Genomic DNA, 7728 nt, shown 5'->3' with positions numbered 1-7728 from the left:
CTTTGATCCCTTTTGATCTTACTTTTGTACCTGGTGTTACGCAGAGTTCTGAGCCCATTTTTTTTGCATGTAGCTGTCCAGTTTTGCCAGCACAATTTGTTAAAGAGGCTTTCCTTACTCCACTTCACATTACTTGCTCCTTTATTAAAGATTAGATAATCATATGATTGAGGGGAGATATCAGTGTATTCAACCCTCTTCCATATGTCTGCAGTTCTGCCTTTGTTCCAGTATCATGCTGTTTTAATTATTACAGCTTTGTAGTAGAGTTTGAAGTTAGGGAGGTTGATTCCTCCCATTTTCTTTTTCCCAAGAATTGCTTTAGCTATTCGTGGGGGCTTATTGTTCCATATGAATTCCAGGAGTGTTTGCTCCATTTCTTTGAAGAATGTCATGGGTATCCTAATAGGGACCGCATTGAATTAGTACAGTGCTTTGGGAAGTATTGACATTTTGACAATGTTAATTCTCCCCATCCATGAACAGGGGATATTTTTCCATTTCCTCGCATCCTCTTTTATTTCCTGAAGCAGCGTTTTGTAGTTTTCTTTGTACAGTTCCTTTACCTCCTTAGTTAAACTAATTCCTAGGTACTTGATTTTCTGGCGTACAATTGTGAACGGGATTGTTTTTTTCTTGTAGCTTTCTTCTCTCTCTCTGTTTGTGTATAGGAAACCCATGGACTTTTGGGTACTGATTTTATAGCCTGAAACTTCACTATACAAGTCTATTGTTTCTAGGAGTTTCTTGGTGGAGGTTATAGGGTACTCTAAGTATAGTATCATATCATCTGCGAATAGTGAGAGCTTGATTTCTTCCTTTCCTATTTGGATGCCCTTAATAACTTTTTCTTGCCTAATCGCCATTGCAAGTATTTCCAGTACTATATTGAACAGCAGTGGAGAGAGTGGGCATTCTTCTCTCGTCCCTGATCTCAGAGGGAAGGCTCTCAGTTTTTCCCCATTGAGGATGATGCTTACTGTAGGCTTGTGCTAGATGGCTTTAACTATGTTGAGGAAAGTCCCCCCATACCCATTTTTCTAGTGTTTTCATCATAAATGGGTACTGGATCTTGTCAAATGCTTTCTCTGCATCTATTGATATGATCAAATGCCTTTTATCTTTTCTTTTGTTGATATGATGGATTATGATGATTGATTTCCGAACGTTAAACCATCCTTGCATCCCTGGGATGAATCCTACTTGGTCATGGTGTATGATCTTTTTGATGAGTAGTTGGATTCTATTTGCTAGTAGTTTGTTGAGGATCTTTGCATCTGTGTTCATCAGGGATATCGGCCTGTAATTCTCTTTCTTTGTGGTATCTCTGTCTGCTATTGATATCAGGGTAATGTTTACTTCATAGAAACTGTTCGGAAGTGCTTTTGATATTTCAATTTCGTGGAAAAGCTTAAAGAGGATTGGGAGTAAGTCCTCTTTAAAGATTTGGAAGAATTCACTAGTGAATTCATCCAGGCAGGGACTTTTGTGCTTGAGGAGACTTTTTATTACTATTTCAATTTCCTTGATGGTGATAGGTCTTTTCAGGTATTCCAGGTCTGAACCAATGGGAGCCTTGGGAATCTGTAGGAGTCTGGGAATTTATTCATTTCCTTGAGGTTTTCATGTTCTATGGCATAAAGCTTCTCAAAGTACTCCCTGAGGATTCTTTGAATTTCTGTAGTTTCTGTTGTAATGACCCACTTTTCATTTCTGATTCGGTTTATTGTGGTTTTCTCTCTCCCTTTCTTTGTGAGTTTTGCTAGAGGCTTATAGATCTTGTTAATTTTCTCGAAGAACCAGCTCTTGGTTTCATTGATCTTTCAGATTGTTTTTGGGGTTTCCATCTCATTAATCTTTGCTCTCAGTTTTATTATTTCCTTCCTCCTGTTTGGGTTGTACTCCTTTTGTGGTCCTTCTCCAAGCTCTTAATCTGTGAGGTTAGGTTATTTATGTGGGCTCGCTCCTCCTTCCTGAGGAATGCTTGTAGAGTGTAGTTTTAATTTAAGTTTTCTTAATGATGGTGATGTTTATATGCTTTGACTGTAAATTTATTTTTGAGGGAAAATGTATATTTATTGCCTAGTTTTAGTCAGATTTTCCTTATTATTGAGTCTCATTCTTAATATATTTTGGATACAAATTTCTTCTCGGATATAATATTTAGAAACATTTTATAATATGTGTAGTGTAAAGACATTTTCAACCTTAATAGACCTCTTAAAATATTTTAATATTTTAAATTATTTAAATTATTTAATATTTTACTATTATTAATGCTTTAGTGTTTTATGTTTAAAATGTTTTCTTATTCAATGCCACGAAGATGGATTTACCTATCATAGTCTAAGTAGCTCTTATATTTAGTCTATGATTCAACAAAATGAAATTTTACAAATGGTCTCACTGTCACTTTCCTCCTGTTGTTCATTGATTTTGCTCGAGCGGGCCCAGTAACATCTCCATTTTGAGACTTCTTGTTACTGTGTTTGGCATATTGGATACATCATGGGTAGCTTGCCAGGCTTTGCTGTGGGCGAGATAATCTCGGTAGCTTGCCAGGCTCTCCAAGAGGGGCGGAGGAATCGAACCCGGCTCGGCCAGGCTGGTTGCGCACAAGGCAAATGCCCTACCCACTGTGCTATCGCTCCAGGCCACAAATGGTGTAAAATAGTTTAATTTTAATGGTTGCTTATGTGTATATATTTGATTCAGAACTATTTTTATAAACATTTTCTTTTTCCATGAAATATTCTGACAACCAAATCAAAATTCTATAGAAAATAAGGACAACTACTTATGGATCTGGGTGCAATTTTTTTCATTGATATAAATGTACATCCTTCTGTGTGTAGAACTTTGTCTTTACTCCTATAGCTCTTTTATCAAGTATTAGATTCAGGAACTAAGTTGTAAGACTCTTTTCCTGCTCAGTCTTGTTATTAAGATTGCTGATACATTTTTTAATGGACTTACCCTCATGTGGGGCTGGAGCGATAGCACAGTGGTAGGGCATTTGCCTTCCATGCAGCCGGCCCGGTCAAGCCGGTTTGATTCCTCTGCCCCTCTTAGAGAGTCCGGCAAGCTACCGAGAGTATCTCGCCCACGTGGCAAAGCCTGGCAAGCTACCCGTGACGTATTCAATATGCCAAACACAGTAATAACAAGTCCCACAATGGAGACATTACTAGGCCCGCTCAAGCAAATCGATGAACACCGAGAGGACAGTGCAGTGCAGTTCTACCCTCATGTGTTCCTAAAGAGAAAGAAACACTGGCGCTTAATGCATAGCCACTGGGGAAATTAGTTCTGCTTTTTGTGACTAAGATGACAATAAAAACTTTAGTAAACAAAAAAAATTATTTGTCTCAGTTTTCTAGAAATTAGGTAGTTTAGTCCTAGAGTTGTTCCAGATTCTGGCAAGTGCAAGTTGTCCCAGTAATTACTATGCAGGTGTGTTCAGTGTTACAGATGCTATTGGGCACTGGTATCCACAAAATACCACTCACATCCAAGGGCCACTAACTTAAACACCACAGTCACTGCCAGCCTCTGGCATTGTGAAACTAATTTATAGATTAGACCCACAAGATTTTAGTGCCATAACTCATGAACATACATTTTTAGTGATTGTTTGGGTCCACATTGTCTCAAAGCTATTGTCATAGTCTGGAATTTGTGATCATGAACTCTTTTCACTATGTGAGCCAATAACTGCCCCTCCTTTTTCAACACAGACCTCACCTCTAGCCCTCAAATACCAGTGGGAATAATGAAGAAATTAATTGATTCACGTGGACTGATTGGGTAAAGACAAAAGCCTGGAAAAAAGAAGCATAGGCATGTCAGAGTTTTCTAAATTTCTTGATGAAGTTTTCAAGACGTAATCCTAAGGAGGATCACATAAATTAGGAAAACACTGAAAGAGAATTTTAACAATTATAGAGAATGTGTAACAAAAATCTTAACAGGAATGACGGAGCTAAAGAATAGTAATTGATATTTTTAAAAAAAAAAAAAAAGCAAAATACAGACTCAACAACAGATCGAAAAGTCAAGAATAGAAGCACTAAGATTGAGGATAAGAAAGAGGAAACTATCAGAAAAGAACAGAAAAGAAAAGGAATCTTAAAAGACTGAATAAAGTATTTATGGGGGAGCATCGAGAACCATACATCTTAGGGTTTCAGAACGACAGAAACTTGAGAAGGGGGAAGAAGTCATTGGGTGTTTTGATTTTGGGTTTTGCCCAGGAGCATTCCCCAAGCACTGCTAGGAGTGGCCCAAAAGGAAAATAAAAAGGGAGGTGCACAAGTAGGAAAAATTCCCTAGCATCTAAAACTATTTATTCATTACTATAAGAAAAAGAAGCCACAAGAAAATTTCTTATTTCATGGTCATCCACTGGAGATTAGACTTGATCACTTGATCACTTGACTTCCCGTTAATCGTCCATTTGCTCGAGTGGGCGCCAGTAACGTCTCCATTTGTCCCTGTCACGTGCTCGTGTAGCCCAATGGCATCTGTTCACTCTAGGAACACGAAGAACTTCACACTGATCGTTCATGATCTTGATGAAGAAGTCTGACCATCTGGTAGGTGGGCGGCCACATGATCTTTTGACATCCTGTGGAATCCAGTCAGTAACAGCTCTAGTCCAGCGGTCATCTTTAAATCTCATTACATGACCAGCCCATCTGATTTTTGACACCGTGGCAAACGAGACAGCGTCCCTGATTCTTGATCGTCGACGGAGGTCAGAACTCTGGATTTTTTCTCTCATTTGAGTGAAACGTGATATTCCAAGCATAGCTCTTTCAATTCCTCTTTGGAAGACCCGAATAGCATTCTCATCCTGTTTGCGTAGGGCCCAGGTCTCTGAGGCGTATGCTAATGCAGGAAGAACAGTGGAATCAAAGAGATGTACCCGGAGCCAGAGGTTCTTCATCCTCTTAGCTATTTCTTCAACGCTCTTGAAGGCATTCCAAGCCTCTCTCTTCCTCCTGCTTAGCTTGGGTGCCAGGTCATTTGTCATGTTGACTTCTCGACCTAGGTACACATAGCTGTTGCATTCAGAGATGATCGTTCCATTGAGAGTGAATGGGGCATCAGGAACGAGGCTGTTTCTCATAAACATTGTCTTCGTAAGATTCAGCTGTAGTCCGACCTTTCCACACTCATGGTCGAAGTCGGCCAGCATTTGTGCCGCTTGGCTGATGTTTGCTGTTGTTAAAACAATGTCATCAGCAAAGCGGAGGTGGTGTAGTTGCCGACCATCTATCTTCACCCCCATTCCTTCCCATTCCAGTCGTCGCATGATGTTCTCAAGGGTGGCACTAAAGAGTTTCGGTGAAATGGTATCACCCTGCCAAACCCCTCTGTTGACATCAATGATTACTTCTTTGTAGAATGGTGAGATCCTGGTAGTGAATCCGTAATGCAGCACATGGAGGATCTTGATGTATTGAGCTTGAATGCCCTGATTGGCTAGGGCTTCAATGACCGCTTCCGTCTCAACAGAATCAAAGGCCTTCTTTAATCAATGAATGTTAGACAGAGCGGCATCTTGAACTCCCCAGAGACCTCAATGAGCTTGGTTATCGTGTGGATATGGTCGATGGTGCTGAATCCTTTGTGGAACCCGGCTTGCTCGCATGGTTTTCCTTCATCAAGTGTTCTGCAATCCTACTTAGGATGCCTCAGTGAACAACTTGTAGATGACAGACAATAGGCAGATCGGGCAATAGTTGCCAATGTCATGGATGTCTCCCTTCTTGAACAGTATTACAGTCCTGCTGGTTTTCCATTGGGACGGAACCTTGCATTCAGACAGGTAGCGTGTGAAGAGCCAAGCCAACATATTGATGAGTACTGACGGCAGGTTCTTCAGGTGTTCAGGTCTGACCTTGTCTGACGGGCGCTGTTCGTTTCTTTACTGATGAAATGGCGTGTCGGATTTCGCAAGGGAAAACATTGGGGACGACATATCCATCCTGTGGAATTTGGTATGTTGGCAAGTGGACATGGCTATCGAAGAGATTTGAGTAGAAGTCATGGATAATCTTCTCCATTTCTGTTCTGGAGGATGTGATAGATCCATCAGGACATCGGAGGGCAGTCATTTTGGTCTTGTAGTTGGCGAAGGACAGGAGGGAGTTATGAATACTTTTCCCAGCTTCTGCCGCATCTACCAGCAGTTCTGCTCTTCTCTCTTTGAGGTCTTCCTTGATCGCATCTCTGCACTGCTTTGCGAGCTCGGACGTTTGCTTGCGGTTGCCTGAGGTATGCGCCAAACCACGTTGGGAAATAAGCTTAAGAGTTTTCAAAGACAGACTTTTTTTGTGGCTATCTCTCTCTTGGCTTTCCTCGCACAATCATGGAGGTGCTGAACCAGTCGATCGTATTCCTCGTCAATGTTGTCAACAATGGCATCTTGCCATGTTCCCGCAATAGTGCCAAAGAGCTCCCAGTTGGTGGTCGTTCTGGGAGTTCTCTTTCTAAACTTTGCAGCCCTTTCTCCCCACTCTGTGACGTAGAATTTTGCATGAAGGAGACGGTGGTCCGATCCTGTTTGGAATTTCAGGACAACAGTGACATTGGTCAGGCAAAACCGTCGATTGAATACGATGTGGTCTATTTCATTGTGGAATCGTCCACCGGGAGACTCCCATGTCCAACGTTTAGATTCGGCCTTCTGGAACTGTGAGTTACCATGGATGGTCTTGGTCGACATAATGAACTCAGACAGTCTCTCACACTGTTCATTCCATTCTAGGCCATCGGTCCTGATGTGAAGTTCTTCAGCTGATCTTCCCAGTCCTATCTTGGCATTAAAATCACCATAATGATCTTGTAGAAGGTGTGGTCTTCTTTATATAACTTCAGTCTATATTCAGAATATTCAGTCTGGGTCGAAAAGTTAGTTCAACAGGCTGAGAACATGCTTTGTCTGCAGAAAATCCAGATTATATCCCTGGCATTGCATGGTCCCCCAGCACTTTTGGAAGTGACTCCCCAGTACCAATCTGGAACAGCTCCTGAGCACTACTGGGGGCATTTCCAAAACAAAACAATGCCCACTTTTCCCAAAGCATTGCACAAATTCAATGAAATCACTATGAAAACTTAAGAAAAACATTGGTTATGAACAGAGAACACATACTATTAAATTTTCTGTGAAACTACAATATCCTCCCACTATCCAAAGCAATATGGAGAAAAAATTTCCTGATTTTAAACCATACTATAACTATATAATTATCAAAAAAGATTGTGGTACCATAATAAAGGCAAGCACTAAGATCTATAATAGATTAGACTTGAGAACCCAGAAATGAAACCTTAGGTATATAACATCTAGAGGTCAAGAGTATAAAATGAAAAAAATAATTAAAAATTATAAATTAAAGAAAGAATCCTCAATATTCAATATTCAATGCTGGGGAAACTGCATTGTCACAGTTGTCACAGGTAGGATGATTAAATTACACCACTATCACACACCATGCAAAAAATTAAACTCAAGTGGTCCAAAAGGAGAGAGAGAAATTGAGAGAGAGAGAGAGAGAGAGAGAGAGAGAGAGAATAAAAGTGCCTGGCATAGAGACAGGCTGGGGCGGGAGGTGGAGGGGACAAGAGGGATACAGGGAATATTGGTTGTGGGAAAGACACACTGGTGGAAGGATGGGTCTTGGAACATTGTGTGACTGAAACTCGATCATGAAAGCG

Source organism: Sorex fumeus, unplaced genomic scaffold (genome assembly GCF_029834395.1).
Source record: "Sorex fumeus unplaced genomic scaffold, SorFum_2.1 ptg000050l, whole genome shotgun sequence".
Lineage (NCBI taxonomy): Eukaryota > Metazoa > Chordata > Mammalia > Eulipotyphla > Soricidae > Sorex > Sorex fumeus.
This window is presented reverse-complemented; position numbering follows the sequence as displayed.